Source organism: Mobula hypostoma, chromosome 7 (genome assembly GCF_963921235.1).
Source record: "Mobula hypostoma chromosome 7, sMobHyp1.1, whole genome shotgun sequence".
Classification (NCBI taxonomy): domain Eukaryota; kingdom Metazoa; phylum Chordata; class Chondrichthyes; order Myliobatiformes; family Myliobatidae; genus Mobula; species Mobula hypostoma.
In genome coordinates, this window is record NC_086103.1 from 59,735,796 (window position 1) to 59,755,329 (window position 19,534).

Consider the following 19,534-nt stretch of genomic DNA (forward strand, 5'->3'; position numbering starts at 1 on the left):
ATCTTCGTGCCTGAATTAGTACTCCGGCTGTCAAGAAAATCAGCTGGAGACTTCTTGCGAGAGAGTGAGTGGCTGAGTGCGAGGCAGTACAAAGAAGCTGTTGTCTTCTAAGAGATACCACTCCATCTTCTTCCATTTCGTCCCTCATCTCCCGTTGTTCAGAAACCAACGAAGAGGCGTTTGTTATCCTCCCCCCTCCCCTTCCTTCCCCAGCGATCTACTCAGTTCCAACCTGATAGCATCATACAGCTGGAGTAAGGAGCGAAGCTCAGTTCATGATTTGCTCTTTGTTATGTTCTGCGGGATGTTTCGATCCGGCAGCAGCCAGAGTAGCAAAGTGACACTATATCCTTAAAATGCACACTTCCTAATTGAAAAGAGCTTCTGGTGCCTTGAAAGACTCTCTCCGGTTTATTCAGCAGACCGAATGTGACTGGCATTATTACGATAGACTCTTTACAGCTCCACTGTTCTGAAACGAGATATTTCGCAAACCATAGTTCCACAAATGAATAATTTCCGATTGTAAACAGAACACTTTATTTCGATCCTTACCCGTCGTACTGAGACATGTTGCCATGAAGACATCTAGCATTTTGCAAGCGTAGTAAATCACATCGCCGAATTGAAATGGTAAGATATTTTACTTCCTATGTTTGTTGTGTGAAAGAACGCTGAGATGTTGTTTACATGGATAAGCAACAGAAGAATGTAATGGATGTTTCTTACTTTGCTCTGCTTCTCATTAATTGGGAGACTAATGGATTCGCATCATCTGACTCCTCGCTAGTTTGCAAGTGAGGGAATATTCTTTCAATTGTTAGATTTAATTCTAAATCCACAATAAAAAATGTACACGGTAAATTAAACGTAATTTAATTATATTTGGAACTTCTGTAAACTAGTTTTCACGTTTTGAGCTCGACTGAGAGGTGCGGCTCCGGATGAATGAATTGGAAGGGAAGAGTAGGTGGAAGGACTTGTCGCAATTCAGACCGCGGAATAAAACGCGAACGGTTTACGGTATTCACTCTATTTTGTGTGCTCTTGAAAAATGCCGCTGGACTTAAGTGTATCGCACAGTACTGGTGACAGACACTAACCCCTCAGTAAACATCAGCTGTATTTTACAGAGAAAAGCATCGCGCGCTGATACTTGTAGAACTGAACAACATTTAAATATGATAGGAAATGAAAAGAGGAGTGTGTAGACACAACGCATTGCTGCCTGTCCTCCCGTCAAGTGGCTCAATAGTCATTTGTGAATTACCAAATTAACAATGGGAATGGAGAACCATAGTGATATGTTTTTTTTTGATAACATGGTTTTACTGAATCGTGCGCGGGAATAGAATATTCGTACATCTTTACAATTCCTTACTCATTGCCTTTAAGTCCATTTAGATCATTCAACATGTAACTGCACTAGATGAAAGTTGATCTTTACCAGGTCATCAGTGTGATTGGGTGTAATTTGGCCTGAAGGAGACCTTACCACGATGTGAAATATTGCAGTCTATTACAGCAGTTCCTGGATCCAGCCATAGGTTTTGGAGAACGAGTTCTAGCTGTAGGTGACACTCAAGAGCACAGCTTTTCCAAGCTGTGAGCGCGTGTGCGCTTTGTTATTGTGAACTGCCTGCGAAATTGGTTGAGTAGTCGCAAAATATTGTACCTCTGCGATCCATTCCTGGTCACATCACTTTTACAGTAGAATGGGCATATGTGAGGATGCCCGTTACTTATTACCTTGTGCAATGGTCAGATGTATCTCATTTCGGGAAAGCCAAATACTTTTTTCAGTGCAGAAACTTGCCCTGAAATACTAGGGCATGTTTCCTATCTGCATCAATAATGTTCAAAAATGCTGCCCCCCCCCCCCCACAACCTCCCGGCTCCACCTGCTAAAAGGCGAGGAGAGTACCAGGCGCAAAGAAACTCCAGCGCCTGCAGGTTCCTCTGCAAGTTGCCCGGCATCCTGAGTTGGATATGCATCGCGCCTGACTGGCAGAAAACCCCGAAACTCCACGTTGTATCTAAAGGAGATGCGCCAGCAATCATCACACCAAAGCGGCGACACAGCATCTCCTCCTCTATGTCCATCCGAAAGAATGAAAGCAATACTGTACTGTAAATGCAATGGCACCAGATTAATTTCCCTTGGCAGAAATTTGATAAACCAATTCTTATCTTCATGGAAGAACACAGTGAAAGAAAAATCAAGGAAGAACCTGCGGATGCTGCCTCCGTTGTTTGTTGCAATTGTGAATGTCCACACATGAGCGCCGCTTTTGTGTGCTTGTGGTTGTGGATTTCTCCTTCAGACTGCAAGTATGGCACTATGCTGCACCCTGACATATAGCGTTCACGGGAATCGCAGGCTATGCAGGTCTACCTTTACAGTGCAACAGTTATTCTTCCCTGTTTTGCTCCACTTTAACTTTTAGAATAAATTTATAATAAATTCGCGTTATTATAATAACCTGGAGATGCTTGTTCGCTGAACCTGTACTTGCGAGATCAATGCACCATCATCGTGTCACTTCTGTAACAAAAACAATCCCAAGAAATCAATCAAAATTTCAGGGCGTGCTTTCGAGATTACTGACCTGTCGATAATAGTTTACCGTAACTGAGTATGGAGCGGGGCGGGAGACAGAAAACATCTGCTCACCCCTGTATTTCAGCTTAGGGGTTAAAAAAAAAGGCACTCATGACTTGTCTGAAGCATTCAAAGGTTAAGAGTGACTAATTGTTCAAAATTTGGGAACGTTGGGTGAAATGCCTTGATATCTCAGCTATAACTTACCGGGCAGCCAATTAGTCTACCAACCAACCCGTCTTTGGGCTGTTGGGGGAGAAAAACAAAGCACCTGATAATAGGGAGAGCATATAAATTCCTCTCAGACAGCAGCGCTGGGTTGAACCTGGGTCTCTGAAGCTGAGAGGCAGGAGCACTACCTGCTGTGCCATAGTGACCCATCCCATACACTCTCACAGCAAATGTTTAAATTGTGCACTTAAAGCTGAATTTAATCTACTTTGCCAGCAAATTTTCTACCTGGGAAGGCTGTCGTGGATAGATCACTGGAGATGCAGTATTTAGGAAGGAAGTGTTCGGAAGATTTTGGAATTGAGAGCGGTGAAGATCTGCCACAGAAGAGGAGATGAATCCTGGAGCGGATCAGCCAGCTGATCATTGAATGGTGGGGAAGGCTTAAGGGGCCAAGTGGCCATTTCCTGCTTCTATTCTCTTGTGTGCAGAGATCAGCATAAAATAGACAATAACTTTCGTGATTTTGGTTGAATTTGCATGGGAATAATAGCCAGCATTTATGTTGATGTTTGATTTTCTGTCTTGTGAAATTATACTTGACCTTGTCTAAATAATAAAACTGTTCCTTATCAACACTTGACACATTCACAAATTTTCATCTTTCTCTGAAGTTTGTGCAATATCGTTTTATATAGCACTCACAATTAGATTATTAACAAAATAGGAGGACCTGTAGATGATGAATGTAGCAATCCTTTAACCTGGCAGCTGGAAAAGGCACTTAAAGGGAAAGAGTAGTTTTCACTAACTTGAACTTGGGTCTCTCCAGTAATTAACCACGAAATAATATGTGAAGTACCAATGTGAAAAGAAATCAATATGTCAATTTGCAGTCATGAATGTATCCAACCAGGCCAGTACTTGTGACACCGAAAAAAAATAGTTTCAATTTTTCACCTAAACATCTAGCTGCATGCAGTACAATTTGTTTGCCAGGTAGTGGTTTGGTAAGGTAGTGGAAAGGTAGTTTGCCAGAAAGCGGACTTTTCTGGATACTTCGAAGTAACATAAAGACAGAGAACAAGTTTCTCATGAAGAATTTCATTATGAAATTTGGATGAATTGGAAATACTTATGAAAGTTTTCATTGAAGTGCATACAATAATTTATTCACTGCACAACTAAGAGCATCTGGTCTTACAATAAAGATACTTTATTAAAAAAGTGAAATGATTTTTGACAGTCAATTTATTTCCTTCTTAGAGCTCAAGCTAAAAAGAGCAACACAGCAGAATTACACATGCATCAGACTGAGCTATATTTCATAAGTACCCTGATATGGGCACGGGGTAAATATGACTAATTGTCACCCTTTAACATTGCAATGTTGGATAGCATTTGTTCAGCAAACTAAAGACTTAACTGTTTCATCAGTGAATACTTTGGGTTTTGAAATTTGTGAAGTGTATGAAATGGGCGGGATTTAAATATTCTGGCATTGCTTTTAGACACAGTTCTTCTGCTTTACCAAAGGCAATAAAAATTATGGAAACCAGATGACAAAACTGTGAAGTTTCGAATCCAATCATAAAATCTGCAAGTTTATCCTGGCACTGACTCTTGTGCTCTTTACTGTTTCAGTGGGACATATCAATATTTGTAAAGGAAGATGAGCTTATCTGTGGGTAAATGAAGTCACCTTCAAAATGATCTTGGATCTGTAGAGTCAAAACGAAATTCATTAACGTAGTGAGCTTATCATCATAAATTCATATTCCAGCCAAGTGAACCACAGGTTACATAGATGAGAAAAAATATTTTGGACATGTGGAGGTAAATATTAATAATAATCCACATATTTTCCAACTATATTTTCCAATGGAAGTTCATAATAATGAAAACATACAAATTAATTGTCTGAATTTTGTAGTTATAATACAAAGCTTGGGGATTTCTGTGTGTTCAGTTCAATGCTGAACTGCTTTCCTGGTCCCTTACTCTTATTCAACATAGTGTATTATGTTGCAACCCTTTCCAGCATGTCTTATAGAAATCTGTCAACTTACAAGAAATGTAGTTTTTCTGAAATATTCTCACTGTAGCAATATATGTATTTTGCAGAACTGAATTATGATGATGGTCTTATCTAATAAAATTCTTACTCAACAAACTCATATGAAACATCATTTTATGTGACTGAATCGCCATAGTACAATACAATATGGAAAAATATCTTTTTAGCCCTCCAAATAATTACTCAAGATAAATATTTCAAAATAATTAACTTTACATTAAAAGTTAGTCTTCTAAGATATGCTTATAAAATTGCTGCTTTTACAATTATCATATTTCTATTTCATGCTCTGTAAATATTTTTAAACATTAGTTAAAATATTGTATATTTTGGTATAGTTTGGCCTGCCTTCTATGAGGATTATTGAATATGTTATGAAGCACTGTTAGTTTGATATAATCTACTCAATAATAGAGATCCACAGACATGATGTCTCAAAGATCCAAAATTGGAAACAAGTCGATGCTGTAGAGATAGTAAGATCTTCTTTCAAGATCAGTGGCAAATGCCACACTTCACCACTGACTGCAAAATGAAAGCAACTGAACTCACGTAAAAGCATACTTAATTATTTTAAAAGAGTAATTACAGTTGTATTGCACTTTAAAATTTCTGCCACCAGTTAGTGGGGATAAAGTAATGGGAAGACAAACTAAAGCTATGGCAGAATGTTTATTTTCAGGGGTTGGATTTAACACATTTGGAGGAAGTTTCTTTACAGCTCAAATGTGGCAAACTTGAAAGCAGCACTTTGTTTTACATGAAGCATTCCTGATGCTAAAACAAAACAGTCTATTCATTTATTTCCCAACCCAAAAAAACAGGAATATTTTCACTATTAGCCGAAGCCAGGTTTCAAGCTAACTTATAGTTCCGTAGATAGAAGGGGTTTTACTGTATATAAGCTATCAATTGACTTCTTACGTAAAGGAAAATTGAAAATAATGTAATTTATTTTAGGCTGCTGTCTGAGTGGGGGAAATCAGCCATCTGTTGCTATGTCAATTGATTTACTATTAGTACAACGCAATGGAAAGAGAATTCTGATGGAAAGAGAATTCTGATGTTTTACAGAAAAGCCAAAGAATGTTGTGAGGTAGGAGGATTTGTGGTTTCTATAAAATCCACTCTTCATTTCCTTCAATGAAGTGCTGAGAATAGACTGACAGCAACTGATAAAGTGAGGAAAAACATCCCCTTCATTCCTTATGTCCAATTTGAAGTCATTTCAAAATTTTAAAACCTTTTCAATTAATACAAGCTGCTTCCTCTGCAAAACTCATTGGGAAAAGGTTTTAAGTTGAATCCGTGCCAAGCAGAGCAGTGAGAGTAGACATTATGAAAAATGGGTTCTGGAGAGAAGACCTATGAAATGCAAGGGGTAAGTCAGAAAGCATATAAGCTTGCCAGAATAGATAAACAAAATTCGCAGACCAAAAGATCAGATTCTCTAAACCATTGGAAATCTGTTTCAGGATGCAGCTTATCAATTTATAAATCATATATTGGAGCATCTGTGGTATAAGCAGAATGAGTCATAGAAAATTGCTCCTTAACTGAGTCAACGTGATGTGTGGCCCATGGAAGAAATTCACCTTTCTGATCTTTGAAATGAGAAAGAAGAGATTGACAAGATGTGATGCGGCTGCTATTCTCTCTATAAAGATTTATTTATTGCTTTTAGATCAAATGATTCAGAATGTGCCATGCAGATAAATAAATTAATGAACGGAGCTATTACTTATATTTTCAATCATAGTATATGTGATTTCTAGGTGAACGGGTTACATCCATTTTGCCCAGTTTGGTTGAGTATAGTGACTCTGAGAGAATAAATTTAACACGACTGCCTTGACAGAATGGCCTCTCTTTAAGTAAAGTAGTCTCTTGTGTATAATACATGTATTATTGAAGGAAGTTGTCACCTCTCAGTCACCTCTTCCTTCAGTTAGTCCTGACGAAGGGTCTCGGCCTGAAACGTCGACTGCGCCTCTTCCTATAGATGCTGCCTGGCCTGCTGCGTCACCAGCAACTTTGATGTATGTTACCTCTCAGTCCAGGTCAGAGCTGAATCTTTTCATGTTAATAAGCCTAAGGTTGTTTGAAAAATCATAATGATGTTCCACAGAACCAAGAGATAATATCTCTTCTGTTTCCACCTAAAAATACAGAAGTAATATCTTCATTTTCCTTCCCCTTCACCATCTGATGTCCATTGGCTAATCAAGCAGCATCTCTGACAGAGGTACTAGAAGATAGCCGGCGAGAATTTATAATGGGAATTAAACATTCAGTTTGCAATTCTCTTCATGGACGAAGACACACAAAACATACAAATGCATTAGATAATCAGAGTTTAATGAGAACAAAGAACAAATATAAGGCATCCGTTAGTCTTGCGAGACCATGGATCTGCGCCTGGAAAGTCTTCACTCTCCAGGCCGCAGGCCTGGGCAAGGTTGTATGGAAGACCAGCAGTTGCCCATGCTGCAAGTCTCCCCTCTCCACGACACCAATGTTGTCCAAGGGAAAGGCATTAGGACCCACACAGTTTGGCACCAGTGTCGTCGCAGAGCAATGTGTGATTAAGTGCCTTGCTCAAGGACACAACACATTGCCTCGGCTGGGGCTCAAACTCACGATCTTCAGATCGCCAGTCCAATGCCTTAACCACTTGGACACATGCCCACAAAGAACAAAATATTATTCAAACATAGGACTAGACAATTTGGTGAACTTCAAAACTGATAAATCCTAAGGACCAATGAATTAAACCCCAGAGTTTTTAAAGAGATGGCTGGAGAGACAATGAATGCTCTGATATCATCTTCCAAAGATCTATAAAGTCTGGATTTATTCCTATACATTACAGCAGCCTCGCCATTTAAAAGAGATGGCAGAGAAAAATTTGAGAACTATGGATGGATCTGTTATCTGTTCACTGGTAGGGAAATGATGAAATCTATAATGAAAAAAGCAATGACAACACCTTCAAAAGAATAATAGGATTGAGTGAAAAATCATAAGTTTGACTAACTTGCTAGAGTTCTTTCAGATGTGATGATTAGGTCTTCAAAATGTGTTCAAAATGGTGCAGCCCAGGAGGTTGACCAGAAAGTCAGAGTGCATGGAATAGGGAAGAATATACTGACACGCATTGTGAATTGGTTATTGGACAAAAAGCAAAGAGTGGCAGTAAGTACATTGTTCTTAGCGGATAGGTTGTAACTAAAGGAGAACTACACAAATTGATGCGTAAGCCACAATTTTTCATAAGCTTTATCAACAATTTGACCGAGAGAATTAAATATCAATTTTCCAGGTTTGCTGATGATACTAAACTAGGTGGGACTATGAATGGGGGGACACTGAAAAGTATGTTTTAAAGTGATACAGTGAGTGGGCAAGATCATGGGAGGTGGAATAGAGCAATGCAGCAGAGAAACAAACCCTTTGGCCCAAGTGGTGCATGCAAACCACAGTATCCTCCCGACTAGTCCCAGTTGCCCATGTTTGGTTCATAACTCTCCACAACCACTCAATGTACCTATTCAAATGCCTCTGCAATTGTACAACATTTCCTCTGGCAACTGATTCCATGTAAATAAGTTACCTCTTAGGTCTCCTTTAAATCTCTGTCCTTTTATCTTGTATCTGTGGGGGAAACCATGGGGAAAAGATGATGATCTTATTGTCACGTACCCCGTGACGGGTTAACGAACCAGCAGAAATGGAAAACACTTTGGAGTCCAGTATTGCTATTAACTAATATTATTTATTAGTAACTATGCAATACAGTAATTTAAATGCAGATAAATCAAACAGGTTAGCAATGATTATATATAAATATGTGTGGAAAAATATATGAAAACCAAGCTTCTTCAAGTCTAGGGGTAAATAGATAGCCTTACGACAATGAGATAAGTTCAGTTCAGTTCGTGCTGTTGTGTTGAGTAGTGATGGAGAGAGAGAGAGGGAGAGATTTGAGTCTTCAGATAAGCTGACGCTGTCGATCTTCCCATTGTCCTCTGAAATCCTTTAAAAGTCACCGACTGTGACCACAACAAAGGGGACCGTTCTTCTGTGGTGGAATCATCAACCCAGGCAAGGGTGGAAACATGGACAACTCCCCACCGGTCAATCCCCTTTCTCACTGCAAGAGCCACTGATTGATTTGCCTGATTGATCCTCCAATAACCCACTTTTTCTGTAGGCACTACATATCTCATTCAGTGTGCCTGAGGTCTATCATCAGACCTCCTTTTCATCTCACCGTACTGAGTACCAACTGTCTCTCAAATAACTCCTCCTTCCTTTGTCTGTGTAAGAAATGTACAAGCAGGCTAATATCCTGGGAGAAAGTATAAACATACTCCAGAGAAACTATAATATCGATTGTCCATCAAATAACGCTGCACTCGGTCACCATAGCGACTTACGAGCTGCTCGGTGCTCTCTCTCTCCAACTCAGCAGAAATCCAAAAGTTCTTTGTCGTGCCTTAAGGTGACAGTCCAAAAGTTAGTCTTCGTCTCTCTCTTTCTTTCTTTCTCTCTCTCTTTTCAAAAGCACAGTTCATAGGGGTAATTCAGGACCCTGTCACACTTATTATCTTAAAATCCATACCCTTCATGACTTTATAAACATCTGTGAGGTTACCCCTCATTCTTGAGAGCCTCAAGGAATAACTGTCCAGTGTGGCCAACTTCTGGTTATAATTCTGGCCCTCTAGTCCAGGCTGCACCCTTGTAAATCTTTTCAGCACCCTCTCCAGCTTAACAATGTCTTTCCTATAACAGGGTGATCAATACTGCACACAATACTCCAAGTGCAGACTGACCAATGACTTACTGTATATAACTACTGCATGTTCCTACTCCTAAACTTAGTTCCCTGACTGTTGAAGGACTTCTTCACCGCTATGTCGACTTGCAAACTTCTATTCTCACGACCCTCTAGAAAATGTGAAGGTTTCCACTTGGGCTCAAACACCAGAAAATCAGTTTTATTAAATAGTGAGAAATAATGGGTAGTATTGATTTTCAAAGGGACCCAGGTGCGCTTTATATAAGTGGTTGAAGGTTAGTCTACAAGCAATAAGAGGCCAAATAGTAGATTAGCCTTTATTACAAAAAGGTTTGAATAAGATGTCTTATTGCAATTGTATACAGCCATGGTAAAACCACACCTGGAGAAATGGGCACAGTTTTGGTCTCCTTACCTAAGAAGAGATACACTTGCCATAGAGGAAATGTAGTGAAAATTAACATGATCGGCTCAGCAATGGTAGGTTTGTCATATGATAAGGGATTCAGTAAACTAGGCCAGCATTCTCTGGAGTCTAGAAAAAAAGGAAAGATCTCATTCAAACCTACAAAATTCTTTAAGAACTTGACAGGCTGAATGCAGGGACAATGTTTTCCTTGGCTGAGGAGGCCAGGACTAGAGGCCATAACTTGATGGCTGGATCCTCAGACAGAAAGAAGGGAGATATTTCTTCATTCAGATGAAGTAAAACTATGGAGTTTCTACCTTGAAGGATTGTAGAGACACAGTCATTGTATTCAATCAAAAGAGAAAACCATAGTTTAGTGATCATTGAGAGAATCAAAAAGATATGGGGATGGTGCTGTAAAATGGCACAAAGGGAGGAGATCAGCTACAATCATTCTTAACATATGGGGAGACTTGAAGAGCCAAGTGGCCTTATTGTTCTTGTGAGTTAAAGTAACAATGTGCTTTATTGAACAAAATATCTTGCAGAGACGGACAGAGGGCAGTTCTGTTCATCATACTAGCTCACAGACAACAAACCAAACCTCTTCGATACTAATAGTGTATGAGCAGACCGGATGGTCATATTCTTAAAGCAGTACATCCAGTATTATATCAGGCACATGAGTTACATTCTTACATTAATAATGAAAATCAAAAGAAAAAGAACACTAAATAACTCTGTACTAATCGGTTGCAATGCTACCGCCCACCCCAACCGTCTCCCCAGCCCCTCCAGCCCTGTTAGTGAACTATGGTTTCTTTGCTCTACACTACGGTTAATGATGTCTCCTCAGGTAACCTCACATCTGCTTCCAAGAGGATGGCCTCTTCATTTCTCATCCTGAGTATGTGTCCCTTCCTCTGATTTTTTGTCTGTTCTAACCTCCATGATTTGGGTGTAGATGCACCATTGCCTCGTGCTATGTCTGTTGTTACCTCTGCTCATCAGAATTTTCCTCTGGTTACGGTCCAACCTTGCATCTTCCATTGTTTCTTCTCCAAAAAGCAGAGGGAGAGGATTTTTGTGTGTCTATTGCTCCACTCATAAACCTATGATCTGTGCTTTCAGCACTTAAAATTTAACAAATTCTGCCATGGCAGCATTATTCACAAGGATAATTCTTAAAATGGCTCACGTCCACTATTTGCCACAGGTGTTGTATCACTTATTTAATTATAGAAAGCAAATAGAAAAAAAAAATCAACTAGGACTGGCCAATACCTTACCTTGAAAAGAGCAACATACAGTGTATAGTATATAGAATTTTGTTTGGCTTGGCCTCATTCTTCCAGTACAATTTCACCCATTGTAGCATAATTCCAAACTATAGTTGAACTATCAAACTTGGTGCTCAACTATCTCAATCATCACTCATTTTCAATGTAGTGTGAAAGGAGAACATATACTGTTTATAAATGATGATTCCGATCATGTTCTATGTAGGTCACAAATTCATGGGATCTATGATTAAATTCTTTGGATCTATAAATGATTCCAAGGTCCAGAGGTGATAGTGTAGCAGTCACAGGGTGGAGCTGGTCAAACATCTTTTCAGTCATCAGCCTACCACTGCAAATTTCAGTCGTTACTGATGGCCAAGACTTCAGACAGTACTGAACATGAAGCCATGTCCAGGTATTTACCTTGGGGTAGAATTCACAAGTGGTTACTGGCTTATAGTTCAACTTGTGGTAGAGAAGGTATTAGACTTTGGAAGGTTGATCAGCTCTTTATGGGGTTCATGCATTGGTGGATCCAGAAAATGGAACTAGGAAATCTTGAGTATAATAGTGGATGGGTAAAATTAATGGGTGGCAGATATCTGGACAGTGAGGTAAAGTTTTTTACTGTGCGGTGTACACTGAGCAAATACCTATTTTTGATCTAATTTTGGGTGCATCTGCTACTTTACTAGAAAGACATAAAGGTGTTTACCATCCTATGTCAAGAATCTCATTTTTACCAATAGCAGTAAAACAAACCCAAAAAGTTTGAAGAAATCGGATCATTTCTAAATAGCCCTCAGCAGGATCGTTAATGCTTATTATATCACTAGCTTGAAGCTCAAGAAACTTAAGAGCTGATGTTTGAAATCTTCACTCAGTAATAAAAAAAATCTTAGAATCACCAGCCTAAAAATAGACCTTTCTGAACTTAGGGGTGAACTGAAAGTCCGTGCAGATTGTACAAAGACTTCTGCACTGCTAAAGCTAGTTATCACAAAGCATACCGCAATGTTGACATTATGCCTCATTGATGAACTGCAAAAACAGATAACTTTCTGTTCTAAAATTCTTTCTTTAAGAATTTAAGCTGGGGTTTCCACAGACATTCTGAAAGGACACGATGGATAAGACTTGTCTGGACAACATAATTGCTCATACTTTGAAGGAAGTTATTTGGGTTTAGAATAAACATAAGTTTTCCGACACCTTGGTTTTAAACAACTTGTCATAGCTTTGTGCACTTGAAAATGAAGCCGCATGCATTAATTAGGCATAGATCAAAACTTTAATGCACTTGATGAAGCTGAGCAGCTTTTACTCATCTTAACATACCAGAAAAGGACCTTGATCTTGGATTGGTTCCTCTTTTCCAAAGCTACATGTTGCTTCTTTTCAAATTCACTTATTTCTTTTTCGGTTGACTTGTGAAAATAAATACAAAATTGCCCTAAAACAATAGCTCATTGAAGAGGTCTTTTCCAACTCCATGGACACTAGTGATAGCTACTAAAGAGAATGGCTCTTTTTAAGAAATGCAGCAAGTTAACATTGAAATTAATTAAGATTTTTATACTTGAATGACTTCTGAAGTGCAGTGTTGAAATGAGGAGTTTGGTTAAGCCAAAAAGAGGTCAAGCATATCAATTTTGAAAAATATTACATTTGTGTTTATAAATACTTCCTATGTTTGTACTAGAAGGATTATTTGGGAGTATGAAATATCCAATATTCCTCAGCCAAATTTTTAATGCAAATTAATTTGAAACAGATTTCTATATAGATTGTCCTAGAATAAAGGGAAAAAAAACTGGAGGCAAGGTCCCAGAAATATTTTTGTTACAAACATTTTTGTGAGATTAGTCAGAAAATTATGAAAATCACTGAACTAGAGTTTGAAACTGTGTCACCTTAAGACTAATTTCCTAGACAGTTAACAGTTAGAGTAGGACTTTCATTCTCTGCCAGTTAGAGTGCACTACAAATTGCAGTAGAAAAGATTAGCAGAGAAATGGAGAATAATAATAGAAATGAAGGAAACAACAACAAAGTCAAATAAATATTTTGGTTCTTCAAATCAAGACATGAAAAACATAACAAACTTTGCAAGGAACTAATGGGTTGGCTTTTGATGTGACTTGGCAACAGCACATGATGAATGTTGAGCTCTATGATGACCTACCAATGCTCACCATTAAAATCAAGGCAAGAAGACTGCAACTAGCGGGGCACTGTCTACGCTGCCCCGAGCTACCTGCCAGCCTAGTCATCATATGGGAGCCCAAGCACGGGAGGATGAACCCTGGGCGCCCTCCCAAGACTATGGACAACAAGCTCCTAGAAGACAGCAGCGCGGCTAATGTAGATGAACTGAACACATTGATGAGGGAGAGGGAGAAGTGGAGAGTCCGTCATCGTGCCTGACACCGGCCCGCTAGGCCTGAGTCGACGTAGTAGTAATGGGATAATGAAAGCGTGAAACTAGATTAATTAATATTAATAAGAGACCTGTAAAAAATAATAGGAATAATGATGATAAATCCTTCAGATGTGATTATATACATCTCAAGTTTTAAAAAAGACGGCTGCAGAGATTATGGTGCATCAGTTGTGATCGAGAATTCCAAGATTCTTTATTCTCATCTCCATGGATTGGAAAGAAGCAAATGTCACCCTGTTGGTCAACTAAGGAGGAAGAAAGAAAATAGCATATCAAAAGCTTACTATTTGATCTCATTCATAAGAAATAACAGAATCAAATATTCAGGACATAATAACAGGGGATTTAAAAAATCACAATGTTTTCTTGGAATTTTCGTTCATGATGTTTAAGTGTGTGTAGTTCAGCCACTGAATATGTTCAGCACTAAGAGTGTAAACTCAAACACGAGGAAATCTGCAGATGCTGGGATTTCAAGCAACATCATACAGCATCCACACAAACTCTTACCCAGTTTGGCGGGGCCGAGGGTTGTTTCCCCAGACGACAGCGAGCCCAGCGACCCTGAGGGTGGCCGGGGGCTACACACATAAAAGCTGAGGAACAAGTGCTACACATGCTCTCACACTTCCTCCCTTACCACCATTCAGGGCCCCAGACAGTCCTTCCAGGTGAGGCGACACTTCACCTGTGAGTCGACTGGGGTGATATACTGCGTCCGGTGCTCCCGATGTGGCCTTCTATATATTGGTGAGACCCGACGCAGACTGGGAGATCATTTCGCTGAACACCTACGCTCTGTCTGCCAGAGAAAGCTGGATTTTTCAGTGGCCACACATTTTAATTCCATGTCCCATTCCCATTCTGATATGTCTATCCACGGCCTCCTCCACTGTAAAGATGAAGCCACACTCAGGTTGGAGGAACAACACCTTACATTCCATCTGGGTAGCGTCCAACCTGATGGCATGAACATTGACTTCTCAAACTTCCGCTAATGCCCCATCTCCTCCGGTACCCCATCCGTTATTTATTTATATACACAATTCTTTTTCTTTTTCTCTCTCTCCTTTTTCTCCCTCTGTCCCTCTCACTATACCCCTTGCCCATCCCCTGGGTTTTTCCCCCTCCCCCGCCTTTTCCTGCTCCCTAGGCCTCCTGTCCCATGATCCTCTCATATCCCTTTTGCCAATCAACTGTCCAGCTCTTGGCTCCATCCCTCCCCCTCCTGTCTTCTTCTATCATTTCAGATCTCCCCCTCCCCCTCCCCCTCCCACTTTCAAATCTCTTACTAGCTCTTCTTTCAGTTAGTCCTGACGAAGGGTCTCGGCCCGAAACGTTGACTGCACCTCTTCCTAGAGATGCTGCCTGGCCTGCTGCGTTCACCAGCAACTTTTAAGAATGGAAACTGATGGATATTAGGGTTCTTGAAGGATGTGGGGTTAACATGGGGAGATGGGGTTGATACAGAATTTTAGAGATGACATTATTTCATGTTGAAACAGGCTCATGCAATCCAATTTTTTCCTTTCTTAAGTGAGAAGGCAAACTTAGAGACATCTGGTGCATGTCTTTGTACAGTGTAATTCTGAATCACAATATGTGGGAATTCTAAAGATTACAGACAAAATAATATTTCACAATCTAATATATAAAATGTCACCTTACAGCTGTTGTAATTGACATCTAAAAATTGTTTGCGTTGTATGAAAATAGTATACTCTGTGGTAAAAGTTTCAAAGATTAAAGCCAGTTGTCAATCTGAAACTAAACCATACTAACACACACAAGGTGCTGGAGGAACTCAACAGGCCAGGCAGCATCTATGGAAAAGACAATAGTTGATGTTTCGGGTCGAAACCATAGTAATATGTTTTGGACATTAACCTTCCAATTGACCTTTCACTGACAATTAGCATCACTGAACATTGATCAGGAATGGGAGCTGCAGCTCCCACTTCACCTCTTTGAACATTGTGGAGTGAATCATATAACTGCCACTGATATGCTGGGGAATGTAGGAAGGGGAAGTCGGGAGAACACACACCGGTCCTAGTAGAAAGCATGAGCAGCTTCAAATGTTTGCACGTCAATCTCTCAGTGGCTATACAAATCCTGGACCCAGCTCAGTGATGTTGTCATGAAGAAGTTATGCCAATGGCTAAACATCATTGAGAGTTTGAGGAGATTTAGAATGTCACCAAAGACTCTTATCAAGTTTCTTCAGATGTACAATGAAGGGCCTTCTGACTGGCTGTGCCACTGTCAGATTTGGAGCCTCCAAAATGCAGGATCAAAAGGCATTGCAGAAGATTGTAGATTCAGCCAGCTCTATCGTAGGCACAGCCCTCCACACCATCGAGAATGGCTTCAAGAGGCAGTGTCTCAAAAAGGCAACGTTCATCATTACGGAGCCTCACCATGTGAAACATGCCCTCTTCTCATTGCTACCATCAGAGAGGAGGTGTGGAAGCCCAAAGACCCACACTCAGTGGTTTAAAAACAGCTTCTTCCCCTCCATCGTCACATTTCTGAATAGTCCATAAACCCATGAAAACCATCTCTTGATTCTGCTTCTGTGCTGTTCATTTCTTTGTATTTTTGTATATTATGGTAATGTATATTACGCCACCAGAAAACAACAAATCTCACAACAGATATCAGTGATGGATAAATGAAAGCATGCAAATTTATTAAAACAATACATTCAAATTTTTAAAATGTAGACTTAGTGACAGATGGGACATTGATAAACTGTTGATTAATGAAATAGGAAGATAAATCCTTGCTTGGAATATAGTATTTATTCAAACATTTATATTACATTCCAAATATATTGACCAATCTACTAGACATCAAGAGTCAGTTGTCTTTACAGCTACATTAAAAAAAATACACACAAGCATGTCATGGAAAGTGAAAAAACATTCTCATAACATGAGGATGTGTAACGGAGGGTATGTAGGTATGTTGCCTCTTCAGTCATATTGCCGTATTTTATTACAGCAGTTGTTAAAATTACCATGGCTTATGGGAAGTTAAGATTATAAGATTATAGATTTAGAAGGGAGAACCTAAAATAGAAAAAAATGTTTTTAGGGCAGTTTTTCAGAGTGCCTGGAAATAGCTAGCATTGTTTCATAGCGTATTACCCTCAGACAGTTTGGTTCACCATTACCTCAATATTCAGTTATAAACATAATGAGAGTAACAAAAAAGTATCTAGTGCTTTCCCGGAATATATGATGAAAAATCTCTTCTCAGGCTTCCAGCCAGGTACAGATATCAATTTTAACTGACGTTTCAATGACAGACTCTGCCATTTTCATCAGGGATAATGCCTGGGCATGTCTAGTCCAGCAGTATTTATACCCCCATCATCCATCCTTCCTGATTGGTTAGTCCTCATCCAATCAGGTTTCCACTGTGCCACCTTGTTTACAACTGAATTTCAATTCTTACTTAGAGTGAGACCTTTGCCTTTGTTAAAATTCTTTTTCTCTAGTTTTGTTTCAATGGCTTCCTTCATTAGATAGTCTCAAAACCCATTGCCACAGCTCAGTAGTTCTGTGCCATCAAAGTCAATCCTGTGGTCATTGCATATGTAATGTTCTGCTACCATTGCTTTCTTTGAGTAACCCAAACAGATACAGTTCCTGTGCACCTTAATGCGTGTTTCCACTGGGCGCCCCATCTGGCTGATATATGCTGCGCTGCCTTCACAGGAAATCCTCTAAAAGCCAGCCGTCCTGAGTCCCAGGTCATCTTTGACCCACATAAGCTGTGATTTGAGCTTCCTTACTGTATTGTGGGTGGTATTAATCTGATATTTCTTTAGGATCCTGGTGATCCTTCCAGAACCATGGAAATATAGGGAAGACATGCAGTAGCAAGGGTACCTCCTTGTTGCTAGGTTTCCTGGTTTTTCCATTGGCCCTTTTAAGGGACTGACTGATTTCCTTCACCTTGTAGCCATTCTGTAGGAATGTCATGCGTAATCATCTTATTTGCTCATGGAGACTCTCTGGGTCCAAAATAGTTTTCGCACGATTATTCAAAGTAGAATTAATTGATCTATGCTGTGTGGCGTGATGGTGGCTGTTATTGTTGAGGTATAAGTCTCTGTGAGTGGGTTTCCAGTAAATGCTATGCACAAGGCTACCGTCTGGTTTCCTTAGCATCAAAATGTTCAGAAAAGGGAGGCAACCATTCTTCTCCATCTCCATCGTAAAGTGAATGTTTGGATGGATGCTGTTCAGATGGGCATGAAACTGTTGGAGTGCTTGGAGTCCATGAGGCCACATTATGATCCACAAACCCGTAAGGAAACGCAAATCACTTCTTATGCGGGTCAAAGGTAACCTAGGACTCATGATGGCTGGTGTTTACAGGACTCCCTGTGAATCCAGGGCAGCATATATTGACCAGAGGGGCTGCATGGTGGAAACCAGCATCAAGGAGCACAGGAGGTGTATCCATTTGGTTTACCCCCCCGGAGAAATCAGTGGTAGCAGAACATTACATTTGCAATGGCCATAGGATTGACTTTGACGGCACAAAACTACTGTGCCACGCCAATGGGTTTTGGGACTGCCTGCTGAAGGAAGCCATTGAAATAAAACTAGAGAAAAAGAATTTTAGTAAAGACGAAGGTCTCACTCTGAGTAAGAACTTGAATTCATTTGTAAACAAGATGGCACAGCGGAAACCTGATTGGATAAAGACCAACCAATCAGGAGGGATGGACGATGGGGTATATATGCCACCTGACTAGACATGCTCAGACATCAGCCCTGATGAAGATGGTAGAGCTTGTCATTGAAATGTTGGTTAAAATCAATACCTGTACCTGACTGGAAACCCAAGAAGAGTTTATTCGAAATAAGAATAATGTTTAACTTTGAAATCAATAGTTAACCATGAAGCATATGAAGTAACTTGGAGACTGAATAAATCTGTAAATGATATTGATGGTGGGATTTTGTTAAAGAAATATTTTAATTATGATGTAAATGAGTGTCCAAGAAGAATTTAGAGTTCATCTTTCATAGAGACTCCTATGATCACCTCATTAATTGGATCAGGTATTAAAGACAACTAGTGAAATATTTGGTTGATGGCAAAATGAATCATGTGTGAAAGCAAAGATTAAAGAGTAATTTTTATAAAGCAAGTACATAAAAATAATGCTGGATTTGGACTCCCATGAAAGATGTTGAGGAAACTGTTTCACAAAAATGCTCCTGAAAGGAAACAAAAAGGTACACAAAAGCATAGTAAATCCAAGCTGTTTTATTATAATGGAGTAAATTGGATAAAGATATTTAAAATTATGAAGAGTAACAGGTGAAGAGGAGATAAATTTGATAATGAACCATAGCAAAATTAATGAGTACTAGAATGATAGTCACAATAGCCATTTGTGTCTTTGTAGCACTCAAGGAAGAACCTGGTGGGCACTTAAAAATGTTTCATCCATGTCTGTAAAGCACAAGGTCCACCTGAAACCCTGAGAGTAACAAAATTGGCTGTAGAGCTGGTTGTGGGGGGTGGGTGGGTTCTATCCAAGGCAATGGTGGACTGCAGTAGGATTAGCATAGAACCTGGAACAGTACAGCACAGGAACGTGCCTTTTAGCCCACAATGTTGTGACAAACCAATTAAATTATTCAAATAGTCAACTAAACTAAACCCTTTTGCCAACAAAATGTCCATATCCTGCCAGTTCCCTCACATTCATGAGCC

At 39.6% G+C, this 19,534-nt stretch overlaps 1 protein-coding gene across 2 annotated transcripts in view; it reads left to right on the forward strand.

Moving 5' to 3' along the window:
- The first annotated feature begins 267 nt into the window (after positions 1-267).
- htr4 (5-hydroxytryptamine receptor 4) overlaps positions 268-19,534 on the forward strand; it is a 148,273-nt gene continuing 129,006 nt past the window's right edge. For both annotated transcript variants that reach the window (XM_063052733.1, XM_063052735.1), the window contains exon 1: positions 268-633. The gene's annotated coding sequence lies outside the window, so the exon portion shown is untranslated. The remainder of the gene's footprint in view (positions 634-19,534) is intronic.